Genomic DNA, 19323 nt, shown 5'->3' with positions numbered 1-19323 from the left:
AGAAAATACTAATTGAAAACAAAAATGTTTCTTATTCTAAGATAAATCAATACACATGTCATTTTAAAAATTAATTTTCCGCCTGACCTGTGGTGGCGCAGTGGATAAAGCATCGACCTGGAAATGCTGAGGTTGCCGATTCGAAGCCCTGGGCTTGCCTAGTCAAGGCACATATGGGAGTTGATGCTTCCAGCTCCTCCCCCTTCTCTCTCTCTGTTTCTCTCTCTCCCTCTCTCTCTCCTTTCTAAAAATGAATAAATAAAATTTTAAAAAAATTAATTTTCCCTCCAGCTTTATTGTGATATACCTGATATAACACTGTCTAAGTTTAAGGTGTATAATGTGATGACTTAATGTATGTATATATTGCAAAAGGGTTACCATAACAAGGTTAGTTAACACAGCCATTACATAGTCACCATTTGTGTATGCGTGTGGTAAGAACTTTTAAGACCTCTCTTAGCAAGTTTATATAATGCAATACAGTATTGTTAATTACAGTTACCATGCTGTATATTACATCCCCAGAACTTACAATTGAAATTTGTACCCTTTGACTACCTTCACCATTCCTCCATGCCTGGCCCCTGGCAACCACCAATCTGATCTGTTTCTATGAGTTTGTTTTTGTTTTTTTAGATCTACATTTAAGTGAGATCATACAATATTTGTCTTTCTCTGTCGGACTTACTCACTTAGCATAATGCCCTCACGGTTCATCCATGCTGCTGCCAATGGCAAGATTTCCTTTTTTTTATGGCTGAATAGTACTCCATTATATATAATATAAAGAAGGAATATATGTATCAAATTTTCTTTATCCATTCTGTAAAAGTAACTACTTTTCTTGATTACAAAAGCATTTCAGGCCCTGGCCGGTTGGCTCAGTGGTAGAGCGTTGGCCTGGCGTGCAGAAGTCCCGGGTTCGATTCCCCGCCAGGGCACAGGAGAGGCACCCATCTGCTTCTCCACCCTTCCCCCTCTCCTTCCTCTCTGTCTCTCTCTTCCCCTTCCGCAGCCAAGGCTCCATTGGAGCAAAGATGGCCCGGGCGCTGGGGATGGCTCCTTGGCCTCTGCCCCAGGCGCTAGAGTGGCTCTGGTTGCAACAGAGCAACGCCCCCGGAGGGGCAGAGAATCGCTCCCTGGTGGGCAGAGCTTCGCCCCTGGTGGGCGTGCCGGGTGGATCCCTGTCCAGCGCATGCGGGAGTCTGTCTGACTGTCTCTCCCCGTTTCCAGCTTCAGAAAAAAAAAAAAAAGCATTTCAGGCCTGACCAGGCGGTGGCGCAGTGGATAGAGCGTTGTATTGGGATGCGGAAGACCCAGGTTCGAGACCCTGAGGTCGCCAGCTTGAGTGCGGGCTCATCTTTGAGTGCGGGTTCTTATTAGCTTGGACCCAAGGTCCCTGGCTCGAGCAAGGGTTTACTCGGTCTGCTGAAGGCCCGCGGTCAAGGCACATATGAGAAAGCAATCAATGAACAACTAAGGTGTCGCAACGAAAAAAACTAATGATTGATGCTTCTCATCTCTCTCCATTCCTGCCTGTCTGTCCCTATCTATCCCTCTCTCTCTCTCTCTCTCTCTGTTCCTGTTAAAAAAAGAAAGAAAAAAGGAAAAAGCATTTCAGGTAATAATGAACAGGAGGTGCACAACACACGCGCGCGCACACACCCAGAATCTCACAATCCAGAAGAAATCTTTTCTCAATGCCTATTCTTTTTTCCAAATGCAATTGTATGTGATTTTGTTATTTTCTTTTTCATTTAGTAATATATTATAAACTTTACCCAGGTCATTAAATAATTTTTATAACATGATTTAAAATGGCTGATTTTCCATTGTATGGAAATTCCTTAATTTAGTTCAGTAATTCTCTAACGCTGAACATAAGTTGTTTCCAAGTTATTGCTATTTTAAATAACACTACAAGGGATATCCTTATATCCAAATCTTTGAACACACTTCAGATGATGTCATTTAATGAAACTGTTAGGTCGAAGAGCAGGCACATTTTTAAGGCTCTTGATCCACACATCAAACTTCAAAAAAGCACCGATTTACATTTCAACCAATGAGTAATGAAGGCATCCATGTCCTCACATTCCTAAGCAACACTGCTTTTATTTTTTATATATTGCTAGTCTTTGTAAATCTGTTAAATGGAAAAATTGTTATTATTTTTATTTTCATTTCTTGAATTCTAGTGCAACTGAACATAATTTTATGTAATTATTGGACATTTGTATTTCTTCTTTTGTTCATTTTCCCACTGGTAAAATAATCTTTTCTTTATTATTTGTATATAGTCTTTATATATTAGGAATATTAACCCACTAACTTTTGTTCTACCTTAAAAATATTTTTCTTGTTTTGTCATTTACATTCAGTTTCTGGCACTGTGAGCATAAAGAAGTTTTTAATATTTATGTACATATATCTATATGTATATACACATCTCCATATATTCTTTCATGAGTTGTTCCATAAAAGCCACTGTTTTAAGTGTCCTGTTAGAATTACCAATATAACTGGTACATAAGGCTAAATTCTGTTCAAATTCAGATTGTTCATATGTGGCAAATAAAAATTCAAAACCATGAATTTTGACGATGTCACATTCCATGACAAAATTTAAAATGTGTGGGTAAGATAATATAAGTTATCTTACTTGAGGACCCATTCCTTAAACTTACGTGCTTTGCTCCGGTGTTGCAAAATCAAAGGCTCATGCTTCATCACCAGCTCAGCATGTTAACTGTAGCCATGTCATTCAGGAAGCCAAATGTTTTCCATTTTGTTTTGATACCTTCAGCAGTTAAAGAGGAAGGCCAATCTCTATTGACTTTACAATGACTTTATAATTTTTACTTGCTATTTAAACTCATTGTAAGATAAACTCATCTTTAAAATATGCTTAGGATAAGCTTCAGGGTTTCCATTTATCATTACATAATTGAAACAATAACAACAACATAAAAAGAAGGAATGTTTGCATTGCATCTCTATATATTAGAGATCTTCCAGACCTTTTGGAGTGAGGCTGTACAATGTCCAATTCTCACTATAATTCTCCCTCACTTTCTACCAGAAACAGATCATGAATCTTAAAAACATAAGCCCACAGGGCAAACTGGCTGTTAAATCCTGGAAAGAGCTGTAGATTTCTGTAGATCTCCAGTTTACTACTTTTCTCAGCCTAAAGGATGACCAAGAAATTTCAGAAACATGAAACAAAGTGAAAAAATAGAAACAGCATTATTTCTGAGAGATCATTTTACTTAACCTATGGATACATGAATGTCTGGAAGAACGTTATATAATAAAGCTGATCAATTCCAATTTTAGAACTTCAACAGATTAAATGCTCAAGAGTTTCTTTTTATAAATACTACAATGACATCTATGAACGTAGCTTAGTTAAAACACTTCCCCCGGGTTGGATTTTTAAACCCTATTCTTTACAAAAACAAAGCGATTTGCCAGCTACAGGCTCTGAATTTTAGACAACACAAAATAGTTTTCACAAACTTTCTAACTTACTCTTACCTAAACACTGGAAAACCCCACTGAAGGCTTTTTAAACGCAACAGACATTAAAAAAAAAAAAAAAAGAAGAAAGAAAGCTTTAATTGTAGGATCTCACTGACACAAACATAAGGAAATTCTGAGTTATAGATACTTCACATTAAGCTTTTTCCACTGACACTGTAACTTTTGTCAACATTCAAAGAAAATTCAACCCTGGTCAAAGGTGACAGTTTGACAATCCTGGAAGCTGACATCTCTGTTTATTTGAAATGGTTTATACTCTCTGCCCAGGGAATTGAAGTTTTTCTCGTCCCTGACTTGATCTCTCAAATTCAAATCACTATACTTTAGGGCTGTAAATTATATCTTCAAGATTTAACTTCACAACCCACCTCCAAGGAAAAGTGCTGAAAGTAAGCATCAGATATGAAAAGGAATACATTTCTAAGCCTCATTTCTAATGACCTTTGCATAGCTCTAAACACAGTAATTCGTTCAGTTGCCTTTACCCTCCGCCCAAATTAAATTCTTGAGTCTTTCTATCTCAGAAATCACAATTAGTGGCTCTCAAAAGCTTCAGTAAAGCAAGAATAGGACCAAAAATCCCCTTAAAATAAAGTTGTAAATAAAACAAGCTGGATACTTGTGTCCTCAGTCAATATTTATGTCACGTGCCACACTGGCACAAAAGATCCTTTTGTTTGTAAACAGAGGTCAAGAAGACAGCTCAGAGCTCTTCTCCTAGGATGTATATGGTAATGCTAGTGGAAGAACACAGGACAACTTATACTTAAACATTAAGGCTCTGTTTTAATATAATTTCCACCAGGAACATATACAATTAGTTGGAAAAATACTTATCACCTTCATAAACTTTAAAAAATTCCAAATACATATTAAAATTTTTCTACTAAAATAAAAACAAGAGTCCATTTTGGAACACAAATAAAGAAACAGAAGCCTTAAAGAAGCTAGTCCTCCTGCAAAGTTGCAGTTGCCTGCACTCCTTTGCAGTGCAAGGGTTAGGAATGCAGCCGCTGAAATGGACGGGGCCGGGATCTGGATCCAGCCCGTCATGACTAACACTGTGACCTTGGACAAGTTACTTAACTTCTCTGTGGTCATTTCTTCATCTTTCAACTGAGGATAATACCCACCCCTCTGAGGATCATGAGTTCAACATGGCAAGAGCTTATAACAGTGTCTGCCTGGCACTATTAAGTGGACAGTATTAGATATTAAGTTTATTATCCTTGTAATTTTAGGCTTAGGATCATAATCTGACTTACTGTTCAATGGATTTTCTGATTACTTTTTGAAAGGCAACATAATAATGCTTACGTAGATAATCGATAGTATATCTTCCCAGATGAGCCCACGGTAACCAGTGCTAGAACCCGGAGTGGTAAATCATCACTTTTAATACAAATCATGGATGTGGCTGTTACTGATAACTTCGGCTTGATTTCCCATACGCAAAAAAATCCCCTACTGGGGAAAACAAGCAGTATTAGAAAACCCTTGGGTCTGTCCTGTTATCATTGCAGAGTCAAGCCAAATTCACTTTTACTAGCCTTATGGGCACTGAAAATATTAGTCACCAAATTAATCCCAACAAATAACTATAATTGATTGGCTCATTGATGTATTTCCCCTTGTCTTCCCCAACCTTTCTCTAACGAGTCAAAAAGGAAAGTTTTCATATTTTCTGAGAATCTCATTACTGCTCTCAAACCATACTCTATATCTTAGTATAATTAAAAAAATGAGTCAGCACAAGCACTTCCAAAAACTAGCAGTGCGTAGAATATGGAGATATTTCTCTTCACAATAGAAATCGGGGAAAATAAAGAGTTAGTCAGAGTACCAAAGGCAAGGAAAGAATAAATGGACAGTGAGTGGAGATTTTGCAAGCTAGCTTCAAAATGCTAAATAAATGTTCTTTATCAATCAATATATGTATTTTTCATCTTAACACTATTATAATACCTGGGGATTGATGTAATTATCATGAATAAACCATAAAGAGAAAATATTCAGTATATGACAAATTATAACTTCTCCTTTCTTGAATGCTGAGGGGAGGAATGAGAGGTTAAAATACTCTGTGTTAACCCCATTTGCAAATTGCATAATGTATAATAACTGTATAACGTGCTAATATACTGATCCCAAAAGAAAATTTGAATGCCAATTTAATTAGGAGTCTATTTAGTCATGTTACTTCTTAGAATAATGTTAGTTGAAGGCCCAGAAAAGGCCACTTGCTTCAATCACTGAAACAATATTAGTACATGCTCTTTTCAAGAAGGGACTTCTCAAGACTCCATTTAATTCATACTCTGACATTCATACAGACAGTAATCTACCACATGAAATTACTCAGGAGTGTCAAGGAAGAGTTATACGTCTCAGAGTGATTCCTCCAAAGTTCTACCACCATACTCTAAATGTCTCCTCATTCTTATTTAACTCCTCCATGACATTCTGGATGGCCTTCGGGTGAAGTCAGAAAAACTACCATAGACACTGCTTAATACAGGGGTCCCCAAACTACCGCCGTGGGCCGCCTGTGGCTGCCTGAGGCCATTTATCTGGCCCCTGCCGCACTTCCAGAAAGGGGCACCTCTTTCATTGGTGGTCAGTGAGAGGTTACAAAGCGTGGCATCACTCACGTACAGTACTACTTCCAGTGACGTGGGAGGCACGCCTCACGGCTCCGGAAGCGCGTCATATCACTTGTTACGACTAGCAGTGACAAATATGGAACCAGACGTTGACCATCTCATTAGCCAAAAGCAGGCCTATAGTTCCCACTGAAATACTGGTCAGTTTGTTGACTTAAATTTACTTGTTCTTTATTTTAAATATTGTATTTGTTCCCTTTTTGTTTTTTTTACTTTAAAATAAGATATGTGCAGTGTGCATAGGGATTTGTTCATAGTTTTTTTTATAGTCCGGCCCTCCAACGGTCTGAGGGACAGTGAACTGGACCCCTGTGTAAAAAGTTTGGGGACCCCTGGCTTAATACATGGAATCCTATCTTATATAAATCTAGTGCAACCCTTCTTAAAGGCTGGCATCCAAGGCTCCACATAACCTATTTCAACTCTTAGTGCTGTGCATTTTCTAGATACCTGGGAGGAAACAGATGGCAGCAGTGTTCCCCCCCCCCTTTTTGGTTAACTGCATCTCTGTTATTAATATTTCTTCCAAAGCCACTACACCCTGAAGAGAGTTGGGGAAAGATTTGGAAAGTCTTGCCTTCCCAATTGGTATTCAGGCTAAGCTCCGTAAAACTGTCAAGAAGTAGTACAACAGGTCGAAGACAAACCACGTGCCATGTGATGTTTGCTTTGTTTAAAATTACAATGTGACACTACCGAGAAGGTTAATATGTGGACCTAATTTTGAAAATACAAACAGGAAGCACCCCCACCCCAATATTACCATTTAAAAAAAAAAGAAACCAAACCTCAAAGATACCTTCCAAGGAAGTCATGGGTGTGACCAAAACTAACAAAAGTAATGAAACGTCATCTAAAACCCTGAAACCACCAAAAACAAGGGTCTCATTTAACCAACTAAAAATCTAACACCTGTAAATTACTCCTCACTTTGATTAGTGAAAATCATATAGACTTAGATATATGTAACATCTTCTCTAAACTGGCTTAGATTTTTCAATTGTAAAGAATCATCATTAATAATAATTTTAAAAATACAATGTCAATCCTTAAAATAAGGTCATGCTAATTAAGAGTGAATACAATAAAAAAAAAACCTTTTTATTACTGTGATACTCACAATTTAAATATAAAAAAAAACCTGTCTGATCAACGGAAACTAGATTGTTAAATTTGACTTTCTATTCCCAGAAATAAGCACAAAACTCTTGTGTTTCCAACATTGCAGGGGAAAAAATACTTCTGATTTTAGAACAGTTCTATTAACAAAGCTCAGATTTAAAGAAAAGCTTTTTCCTTTAAACACCACATAAAATTGGGGACAGTGACACTTTAGAGCTAACTCTTAAACATTATTTTTATTATGAAGTTCCAGAGTCACACAATTTTGATACTTTACTATGTACTAAAAGTATATATTTTTAAAGAACTCAGTAACCTGCACTTATCAGATAACTTGAATAAGTTTCAAATACTCTAAACAAATTAATTTTTAAAAGGGAGGTTTTTGCTTCCTTTTATAGGAATAATGTGGTAATGTATACTCTAGTAGAAAAGAAAAATGTGTCACTGATAATTAGAACATCCAGAAATCTGTAAGTACTTTATGAATACATACCTGTTCGTAAAGCACTAGAATAGGTAAGCTTTTTTTTGCTTCTACCTTTAAACTGCAATCAAATCTTGAGCATATAATTTACTTATTTATAACACCTTCCTTTTACGACTATCTGTATTACCTACCTATACCAAAATAAGCCAAATGAACCACCCCATGGACATTCATAAATAGAAACCTAACACACACCACAAATAATTTGAATATAACTTGAAATACACTTAATGTAACTTAAAAAGTTGACATAAATACCAAAAGAGCAATAAATGACACCTTTTACTAGTCTTGGTGTGGGTTTTGTATATAGAAACAATATTTTTTTAAATATCAATTGAGAGCAAGAAAACAAAGATGAAATGAGAAGTTGGGGTACAATAGGAAGTGCTGACCAAAATACTGATGTCGTAACACTCCAATGATAGCGCTGTTTTCCCCTTCCATCACATATATCTGAAGTACCAATTTAAGAAACACATCTACCTTAAATTTCTTAATACAGTCCATATTAATATCCTGCTGGCAAAAATGTGAATCCTAAAAAGGCAAGGACTAGTGGGAAGGTGGGATAATTTATTTAGCTGGGTATACAGCAAAGATTTTGTACAGAGTTTAGCTTCAAGTTATGCAATAACCAAACTACTGGTGATAGAAATCAACTCTTTTTTTTTTCCTGATGTTTTGTGCTTTTAAAGAAAGATCTCTTCATTCCTTCCTTTATGTCTCAACCAGGTGCTTGAAATGTTCATCTTTCAAATGCTACAGAAAACAAGTAATCTACTAGATAATACTTACCTGTCCAAAGGTGTGATACTTTTTTAATGAAACATGACAGGCGTCACAAATTGCCTATAGACATTCAATTTTTCTGAAAATCCACAGCCCCTTTCCCATTTATGCTACCAATTCTAACAGTTGTGATCATCCATGAGATGGAAATTGGTACCAAAACAAACAAAAACAACAAAGCCTTAAAATAAATCTTCAAATGGTACAATCCATTAATAATAATCAGAACCAATCCAATGTTCACAGTGTTACAAATAAAATTAGAAAAACATAAAAGGTACACTAAATATGTCCTCTTCTAAAAACTACAGCAAATGACTATAAACAATATAAACAAGTGTACAAGAACAAAAGAACCTAGTGAAAATAGGCAAAGTTCTATTATCTTAATTGAATGATAACAAAATTATTTGAGATAATATACAGTACTCAACAGCTGAAAGCTTATTATGGCCTAGGCGACTATCCAACCACTTTGGAAACCTAAGATACAAGCAGATGATAAACACCATTTCGAGACTGAAAAAAAAAAAAGACCTATGATCAGTTTAATATTTTGATGACACACTAGCCCTTTCAAAGGGCATTCCCCCCAAATATTCCAAAGACAATTTATGAAATTGTATTTAGGCGAACATCTACTTCACTGTGCTCTGGGAAGAGCAATGATCTGAGTCTTCAGACCGACATTTCAGTCCCTGAACTACTACACAACTCTGTGAATTGGGCAGGCCACCTACTCCACCTATCTGGGTCTCAGTTTCCTCATCTGTACAAAGAATGTAGCATAATCCCTGGCATCCTTTCAAACTCGAACATTCTATGACCCACCTTGAGCACTGTTTGTTTGATACAAAGCTATGACAGGATGACAGAGGACACGAAGGAAAAGCACTGGGCATGGCTCTTTGGGAAGGATTGCTATCTTTCTGCCTTTAAAATTCTTTGTGGTTTCCATTAATCTCATCTTCTTGAAAGCTGGTACTTGTTTTTCTTCTTTGCCTTTTCCATCACTGCTGGCTACAAGTGTTTGCAATCGCCTCTTGCCCCACACAAGTTCTTTCTTCTTTGATCAGCCTGACCATCTTGCCAGATTCCTTTAGCCTCAGACCAGTTTTTGTGACACACGACTCCCCTTCCTCTCCCCTTCCTCCCTCTCTATACCTACACCGACACCAGGAGCACTTTTTTACTCTTTATCCTGGGCTAGGAAAAAAAGAACACGCTGCATCCCACTACCACACACACGAGCCGGGGCCTGGCTGGTCTTAATGTGGGGTCCCGCACCCAGAGCCTTATCGAAATGTTCGTACTTGTTGCCTTGACTCCTTATAAGACACTGTTGCCTGAAGCTTCGCTAATACCCCCTACCCCTCCGGGCACCCCCGGACTCATCCCACCCCCGGGAATCGCGGGTACCTCTTTTGAAAGAAGGAAAGCAAGGCGACGGCGGGGGCTATTCGGAAATGCACCACGAAAGTGAGAGGGGCCGACAGCAGCCCCTTTGGCTCTCAGGGGTGGCCGCCGGGGTCCCCCACACCCTCCTCTTCAGACACGAGCGCACGCACCGCCTCTGCGATACACCTTCACCCGCCACGGCCTCGGCGCGATGCCCCTCGCGCGTCCCGGCCCCTCGCCTCCACCGCCCCTCACCCAGCGCGCAGCCACCCCGACCGCCACCCTGCCCGGGAGCGATGGCGGCGCGCGGCCCTGCCGGGCGTCTCGGCGGCCGGGGCGCGGGGCCCCGTCCGGGAGGGTTCCCCGGCCTCTCCCCCGGGGGCTGAGCCCAGGACTGGCCCCGCAGCTCCTACCTCGCTCGGCCCCTTGGGCGCCAGCGGGTGCCTCCACCCGCCTCTCGTTCGCCCGCTCGCTCCCTCCCTTGGCCGGGCCGACGCCCGGAGTCGCCTGCGCAGGGTCCCGCCTAGGTGACGGCTCCGGCCGCCGACTCTCCTAGCGCCCGGGCCCACGAGGGCGCGCGCGCCGCTCGCGCGCGGAGGCCGGCCACGCGCGCCGCCCGCTCCCCAGAGCGCGCCCCGCGCCGGCGCGCGCCGCTTCCTGGTTCCGCCTGGAGCCCGCTCGCGAGTCCTGCGGTCCCTCTAACCGTCTCCGCTGCCGCCGTGGAGAAACCCGATCCCCCTCTGCACACCCCGGGGGCTGCACGCTCCGAGGGGCCGGTGCCACGCGTAGCCCCTAGTAGCCAAGGTGGAGTGGCTTCCCCATTTGGCTTTCCAGTCAACTCCCACGGGCCACGAGCACATGCTGCTTGGTTTCGTGTCGACCACCACTAGAAGGGCTCTGGCCAGACTGTTGTGGTCGCGTGGATTGCCACCCCCTCCGCCTACCGCCCACTTCCCTTCCCCCGGGCTGAGGCCCGCGTTCAGGGTCCTGTCCTTCCCAGGCCGAGGTCAGAAGTCCACTGCTGGCCCATCAATAATTATCCCGCGTTTGCTCCCAGGACAGCGTTTCAGTCAGGGCTCTGGCCGCTTACCACCCAGACAGCGGAAAGCCGGGATGGACACAGCAGTTTACAATCACCCAGGCCAACTGGATCCGGCCACTGTTGCAGAGTGAATTTATGGGGACAGAGGCGTTTGAGACCATTTCACTCCCTGGGGAATCTTGCTAGCTCCCACCAGTCAGAGTTGCAGGAGGGCCTGACTGTTATCCAAAAAAGGAAGAATAAGCAGGATTACTGCTGTAGGATCCAGGGAAAAGAAGTCTCTGAGACCCTTTTCCAGGTAATGGGGAGGCGATGCTGTGTGTGAGAAGGCAGCCTGAGTCACCCCCTCTCCTCTCCACTGGATACATCTCTGGAGCTGGCCAACAGTTTCCTTGGCAACCCTCCAAGGGCCAGCACCAAAGCAAGGCATGTCACATCTCCAAAGCCCCAGCTGCAGTGGCAGAAGGAGGAAAAGGACCCCACACATACACACAGAGGTCCTTTCCCTACAGTCTGAAAATCTTCATGTCTAGGGATGACCACGATCGACAAGGCCTCAAGTTCTCCCATAATCCTCCTTTTGGCAGCTCTTCCCAGCAGCCTCCCCTTCACCTCCAGAATAATAAGACCAGCCACAAAGATCCTTGTGTCTATAGCTGATCACAAAGTCCTTCTCCCTGACCCAGGCTCCTGCTTCTATCCCACACTCAGGGCCAAAACCGGGCACAATGCTTTGCACAGAGTAGGTTGGAGGCTGGAGCAGGAGGACAGGCCTGAGCAGGAAGCTGGACGGAAGCACCAGCCCTGAGCTCTCTGGCAACCCCTCTGACAGCCACTGTCTATGATGTTTCGACACCAGGGCACACCGCATTGCTCTTTCTTGTAAGCTTTCATACCTACACGCATACTGTTCCCTCTGCCTGGAATGTCCTCCTGCCCTCTTGATGTCTGCCCTTTGGTGACACTTGCTCCAGGCAGTACGAACCTCGCCCTTCCTGTTCCCCACCACAGGTTAGTGCCTCTATTATGGCACCTCTCTTGTGTTGAAGGACAATTTGTTTACATGTTCCCCCAACGGTAGACACAGTATCCCATGCCCCCTAAAGCGTCCACCCTGTGCCCAGCCCAGAGCAGACAGACACCCAGTAAATATTTGAGGAACAAATTCTGTGCTCTAGGAATAGAAATAGAAACCAGGAGGGCTGTAGAGTAATTAAAAGCACAGACTAAAACCAGGCTCACTGTCAACTCCTTCAGCCATGTGACCTTGAGCAAGTTTTCTGCCTCAATTTCCTCACTGTAATATGGTTATAGTAATAGGACCTGTCTCGCCGCATTTTGGTAAGAAGGGAGTTAATACATAAAAAGTGCTTCCAATGCTGTAAAGCACTAGAGCGCTATTAACTATTATAATTGTTTTTAGTAACAGCTAAGATTTGTACCCCTCTTCCTAGGACTGGTCAGGGCTAGAACTCAGTCCAGCTGTCTCAGCCGCTGTGCTGCAGGTGCCCGTTTGAATGCCTTGGAGGGTGGGGCAGGGAAGGCTCTTTGTTGTCCATCTCCTGGCACATCTCTGATTGACCACTAGGTACCAAGCTAGAGCTGGCTGGCTGTGTGCACAGACACAAAGGACAGAATGTTCTGGGTCACTACCTCAGCAAAACAAGAATGTTGTCAACCTGAGACAGGAAGGAAGGTTCAATACCTACCTCTCCCTACTTGCCAGCTGAGATGAGGTGAGACCCTCTTCTGGGCCTCAGGGATATAATCTAAGTTGAGGGGACACCAGATAGGACACATGAAGAATCCTAGAAAGAAAAAAAGTGAACAGGAAGCTGAGATCCCAAAAGACCTTCAGAGAACCCACACAGAAAGGTCCCAGAGGCATACCAGCACATGCAGAGATGTCCAGAGGAGGGAGTTGATGTCATCTCCTAGCGAACCTGACCCAGAAGAGAAAGGCTTGAGGGAGAGCCTAGAACTCCGGTGGGCAGCTCTGTTCATACATCAGACTTACTCTTAACCAGGGGTTGACTCCAGCCTCTCTCCCTTGCTCTCATGGACAATTATGTGGCTGCCACAGAGAACAGGTCCCCCACTTCCCACTCTCCCCCAGCCCTGCCTAGCCACAGGGAGATCATGAAGCCATTTTCTGGAAATGTAATTGAAACCACAACCAGGATCCACTCTACCAGAGATCCACACTCACCTAGCTTCCCTCTCCAGACTGCTCTAGACCCCAGGGATCAGGTTGGCCCTGGGGGACCACTGGCCACACAGTAGCCATGGAAGGACACCTAGGAACTTCCCTTCCTCCATAGGGGCATGATTCTTCCCAACTAAATTAGAACAGGACCCTGGAGCCACAAGGAGGAGGCATCAGATACCCGAGACGGGACAACAGAGACCCTAGCTCTCCAGGGCCTCAGACTGGTGGTCTGTCACTGCCAGTGGTTCAGAAGGCACTCTGTTGGTGCCAGGGCTTATTTCTGCCAGAGTGTGGGTGGTGAAAATAGCTGAGTTTTACAGTTAGATCCAATTCCAAATCCCAGCTCTGACAACTTATCAGCTATGTGACCTTAATTAAAGTGCTTCACTCCTCTGAGGGCCTCAGTTTCCCTCACGCGTAAGTCATAGGAGCTAAAGTCTAGGATATGTTTGCAAATGCATAGAATCTTTCTGGAAATACACACAAGACCCTATGGTTGCCCCTGCAGATGGGACCTGGGGGACAGGAATGGAGAGAGACTAACTTTTCACCATATATCCTTTTAACTCTTTTGAATTTTATACCTTAGGCAGTACTACCTATTAAAACATTAGGAAAATAAACATTTTTAAAAAGAAAAATGGGCCCTGGCCGGTTGGCTCAGCGGTAGAGTGTCAGCCTGGCATGCGGGGGACCCGGGTTCAATTCCCGGCCAGGGCACATAGGAGAAGCGCCCATTTGCTTCTCCACCCTCCCCTTCCTCTCTGTCTCTCTCTTCCCCTCCCGCAGCCAAGGCTCCATTGGAGCAAAGATGGCCCTGGCGCTGGGGATGGCTCCTTGGCCTCTGCCCCAGGCGCTAGAGTGGCTCTGGTCGCAGCAGAGCAACGCCCCGGAGGGGCAGAGCATCGCCCCCTGGTGGGCAGAGCATCGCCCCCTGGTGGGCAGAGCGTAGCCCCTGGTGGGCGTGCTGGGTGGATCCCGGTCAGGCGCATGCGGGAGTCTGTCTGACTGTCTCTCCCCGTTTCCAGCTTCAGAGAAAAAAAAAAAAAAGAAAAGAAAAATGTAGAAAGGTGAGTATGAAAGTAACCAAGCATCATATGTGGCTTGCAGAAGGTACTCGAATGAACTTTTTTTTCCCCCTCTTTTGAACCTCAGCTTAACCCCAGCCAGTTTGGGCCAGAAGGGAGCAGACATGGGGTGGCATGGGGGTGGATGTGGATGATGATGTGCAGGTGACTGCAGGTCTGGCCACCTGGAGATTCTCACACGCTGCTCTCCCTCTTATCCCTGTATGCCTCACCTGTCTGGGCTCCCTTCCAGCCTGAGCCAAGGGGGTGGCTCTCTGGAAAGCACCGGCCTCCCCTCACCCCACCTCCTGGGACACGGTCACTGTGCCCTCTCTTCGCAGAGTCCTGAGGCGATCCTGCATTATCCGGAGAAGGCGGGGCTGACACAGAGGAGGCAGCAGAAAATCACCCCGGGCCACGATCTTGCTGGCTTGCCTTGCTGGCTTGCCTGAACTCAAAGTCAGCCCAGCACCAGGCAAAGATGCGGCTGCTGCCATGAGCAGAAAAGCAGGTCAGTAAGACACGAGCAGGCAGGGGACAGGGCGGCAGAGGACAGAACCTCCTGGATGCTGTGGGTCAGGATGTATGAGAGGGAAACAGAGGTCTGCACAAGGGCCAAGGGAATCTCTGAACTGTCAGGGCTTGGGGTAGCCCTGTGCTCTTTTAGAGGTCTTCATTAATCCAACAAATATTTATGAAGCCACTATTATGAACCAACCAGTGAGACACACCCCTTTAGTTAGAGCCATACAGAGGCCTGCAATACAGGGAGGCTACAGAGAAGAAAATGCCGAGCTGTACTGGCCAAGGTCTCTGAGCACCTACTATGTGCTGGGCACTGGAGTGAGTCTTCATGGCAATCCTGGGACTGGATTGGTCTTGCTGTTCTCCTTTTAAAAAGGAGCACACTCAGCTCTGAGAGGCAGACTTACATGCCCAGGGTCACACAGCAGAGCCAGGATTTGCACCAGGTCCTCAGGACTCCAGAGCCTTTGTGTTTTTCTCTATGCCACTCTGATCCTATGAAAGATAAGGAGGATGTCACCAAGGGAGGAATGGCATTCCGGGTAGGTGGAATGGAGGAGGCCAAGGCTTGCAGCGGAAAGAAGCCAGTGCATTGGGGGAACTGCGTGGCTGAAGCCCAGAGTGGTGGGGAGGTCCATGCTAGGGTGTGATCGCAGCAGCAAGTGAAGCCCAGGCCGGTAGCCAGTGAGGAGTGGATGGGACATTGGCCCATTCTTCATTTTGGCTTTATATTCCCCACTTGCTCCTGGGGCTGGGGAGCCTATTTTTGAGGCTTAGAGTAGGGAAGAGGGCAGGGAAGGTATGGGCGGGTTTATGCAGTAAGAGACCGGAGAACAATGAGAAACAAAGCCAGGGAGAAAAGAATCCCTCGTCATAACAAAGGAAAGTGGCAGCGTGGTGGGGGACGGCGGCAAAGCAGACGCACAGCCCTCTCCACACTACCCCCAGAGGGCCTGAGGTCGGAGGCTGGCCTGGTGGAACCACAAGAGCGTTCCTGTTAAGCTGAAAGGAGGAGAAACTAGCTCAGTGGGAAGAGGGGCCTGGCAGTCTTTGTGGATGAGGATGGGAACAAGGTCAGACCTAGGCCTGCTCGAGACAGCACCCGGTCTCACTGAGCCGCCAGCTCTGTACCCATGCCCACCTCTCCTCTCCCTCACCAGGCTCCAGAGCCTACCCCTGCCAAGGGTGGGCTCCTCCCTGCCCTGCTGATAGGGTGGGAACTGTACACTCAGTACGGATGCTGGAGACGACCTCCCACCCTAGCCCAGGTCCTGCCCGCCTCTCTCCCAAGGCAGGTGGTCAGGGCCGCTGGGCAGAGGACGGCAGGATCTCCCCCTCCTACCCACCCTGTCAGTCCCACACCCTTCCTCTCACTCTCTTCCCAGAAATAGAGGACAGTTGCTATGCCTCAGGCGGGATGGCCTTGTGTTCTCTAGGTGACTTCACTGTAAACTGACTTCCCTGAAGAGTGGTAGAGGAAGGGGGACAGAGGCAGGAAGGGGGAACAGGCTTCACCCAGGACCCAGCAGCTCCTTCCCCAGCCCCAAATTCACACAAAATTCCTCACCACGTGCATACACACACTCGCCCTCGGTCCTGCCCTGTCTTAATGACAAGAAGAATTGGGGCAGCAATTCTCCGGGGCAGCAGCAAGGTGAAGAGCCTCAGGGAGAGGAAGGGACATTGGTCTTAGAGGGGCAGTGCATGCCGAGGACGAGGCTGTGGTCCCCTTCTAGTCGCCTTGGGGTGGGAGCTGGAGTGGAGGTGGACAATGCCTGCAGAGACGAGGTAGGGGCGAAACTGGACGTTTAAGAGCCCAAGAGCTTCAGCTCTCCCCTCTCTGCTGGCCACAGAGATCCTTCCTGGACCATGTCCATCTTTCGTGGGAAGGCTCCTCACCTCCACGACACCTCCCCTCTGGCTCCCGCACAACAGGAACTCTCCTTGGAGAAGGGACTTGCAGCAAAGAAAACAAAGGCATCTCTGTACCGTGTCCCTCCACCCTGCAGGGATGGTTAGGTCAAGGTGACCCCTAACTGTTCTTCCCAGGGATAGAGGCATCAGCAGAGCCTTCTCTGCTAACCTGGCCTCCAAGGGCGAGGCAGAAATAGGACTTGGGACAATTCTCCCTTTCCTCCATAGACTCAGATCGACACACAGGTCATACTGCTTCATTCCACAGAGCAGGGACATGGACTGACTTGGAGATGAACGTGCCACGTGAAGTACCACAGAACAATTACGGACCAGCCCAGTCGAAGGAGACATCTTCACTCTGCAGGTGTGTGCTGGGGTTGGGAGAAGTCAAGAACGGTTGTACTGAGACCCTTCCCAGAGGGCCAGGCAACTTGGGTCCTAGGCCAGCTGTGCACTTACTGGCCAGAGAGCTGTGGACAGGTCTCTTTCCTGGACTAATTACAGGGGATGATTCTGGCCCTGTCTACCTTCAAAGCTATTGCGAAGATGAGTTGAACTAAAGAGAGAAAACATGTTTGTACACAAATGTGCCATGATTCGGTTTAGGATATGTGCATACTGTGCTAACTACAGCTTAGGCCAGGAATCATTATTATTTTAAATAAACTAGGTCAGTATTCTTTGAGGGAATGTTTTCCCGTAAGATATTTTAAATTATTTGATTTTATTTTTATCTGTAAGATTATTTTTTAATCCTTCCTCACTCCCCATGTAATGCTGCGACTTGAAATTGGGGATGAGAGGCAGTTAGGGGAGGCCATCCTGGGACCCCAGCTCAGCCCAGACCCGAGGCAGTTTCTGAATTTCCTGAACCCCACCCCCTAGGCCTCAGTTTTTCTCCTCTATAGTCTGGGCCCCTAAAACCACCAGAGTGCTTTGTGGTAAGAAATAGCAGAGACCAAACCAGAGGACTGAAAGCAAAAAGAAACCCCAAATTTGACATTTCTGGGTAGTTGTGTTATCCAGAGCCACGACCACAGTCACCCCTGGCCCCAACCCAACGCTGACACCCTTCCCTCTTTTACTCCCTTGGGTGACCTTTGCCCATCCTGGGAAAGCTCCAAAGCTCCTCCCCTTCCCACTGCATCTCTAAGGGAGAACAGAGGCACAAAGAAATGGGGAGAAACCCAGACAGAAGCAAATGGGGAATGAGACAGGACCTAGAGGGAGAGAGAATCGAAAGGGTAAGAATCACACTGCAGGAGGAGGACACATGCGATGACGGACACTGTGATTCAGAGCCTCACAGTCTAAGAGGCCAGAGGGAGAACCAGAGCTCAGCCAGCGGAACAGCTGCTGCCACTGGACACAGAGTGGGGAGGGGACACGGGAGGGCTCTGAAGGTACTGGGGCGCACCCTTTTAGGCAAACCCTTCCAGTTTTGTTCACAGGCACCTCAATGTTAGCTTCTTAGGACCCAGGATTACCCACCCCCTAACCAGCCCAGCCCAACCCAGCCAGATGTTCTGTGGGTGGGGCTGCCAGCTAGAGCAGCAGGCCCCCAGAAGACCCTGGGGAGGAGGCTGGAGAGGCAGCTGTTTGGAAGTGGGCAGGCAGGGCTTCCACTCTGGAGCTGACACCCCCATATCATTTTTTTTCCAATGCCCAGATGTGGGTGCATGGCAAGGGTGGTCCTCTGCCCTCAGATGCAACTCAGAGGACTTGGAAATCCAAGGAATCTGCTCCCACCAACTGACTTACCCACCTGCTCAAACTTAGACCCTGGAGGGCCCAGGTGCCAAGTCAGACCGACTTTCCATTGTGGTAAAGGTTTAGAACTGCCCCCGACAGGGTGCGTGACATTGGCCAAGTCACTTCCCCTCTCCAGCCTCTGTCTCCCCATTTGTAAAATCACCTCTAGGGTTGTTTCCAGCTTTGACACTTAACTCTCATGGCAGGTGCTCCCCCAGCTGACAACCCATGGCACAGAGCGGGGAGGAAGGGAGGGCAGGGCCTTGTGCTCCCTCCTCCCCAGGGCTCCCCCGTGGAGCATCTAAAGAGCAAGGTTTCCTCAGTCCTCTGTGAACCCCCTTACACTTTCCTCGTCATCCTGCCAACTAAGGCTGTGGCCACACGTGGAAATGTATATGTGGGACCCAGACATTCCAGCTTCTGCAGCTTTAAACTTCGGTTTTTCTCTGAAATATAAAGAATAAAAGCAGGGAGGTAGGTAGTGAGGGGTAAGGAGGTGGGGAAATGGAGGGGGGAAGGGGGGAAGGAATGAAGAGAAAAGGGCAGGTCTATGGAGACATTAGGGAGGGATGGTGGGAGAGAAGATCCCCTCAGGACAGAAGTCTTGGCCCAGCTGGGCTGTGAGCGGGCAGCCAGCCTGGCCCCTCCCTTGGTGCTGGTAATACCAGTTGTCAGGCAGAAGGGGGCCCAGAGGAGAGGGAAGCTGGGCAAAGGGGATGGAAGGTTTCCAGTCCAGCCTTGCCCAACTCTTCAGGCCCCTTAGGGGGCTCTCAGGGAGGGGCTGTGGCCCAGGCAAG

The 19323-nt window shown here is 46.1% G+C and overlaps 1 protein-coding gene across 7 annotated transcripts in view; it reads right to left on the bottom strand.

Annotated features, from left to right (window-relative positions):
• LOC136392119 (signal transducer and activator of transcription 5B) overlaps nt 1-10644 on the bottom strand; it is a 69970-nt gene extending 59326 nt beyond the window's left edge. For all 7 annotated transcript variants that reach the window (XM_066364141.1, XM_066364140.1, XM_066364144.1 and 4 more), the window contains exon 1: nt 10428-10644. The gene's annotated coding sequence lies outside the window, so the exon portion shown is untranslated. The remainder of the gene's footprint in view (nt 1-10427) is intronic.
• Nucleotides 10645-19323: the final 8679 nt, after the last annotated feature.

This window comes from Saccopteryx leptura, chromosome 2 (assembly GCF_036850995.1).
Source record: "Saccopteryx leptura isolate mSacLep1 chromosome 2, mSacLep1_pri_phased_curated, whole genome shotgun sequence".
Taxonomy (NCBI): Eukaryota; Metazoa; Chordata; class Mammalia; order Chiroptera; family Emballonuridae; genus Saccopteryx; species Saccopteryx leptura.
This window is presented reverse-complemented; position numbering and strand designations above follow the sequence as displayed.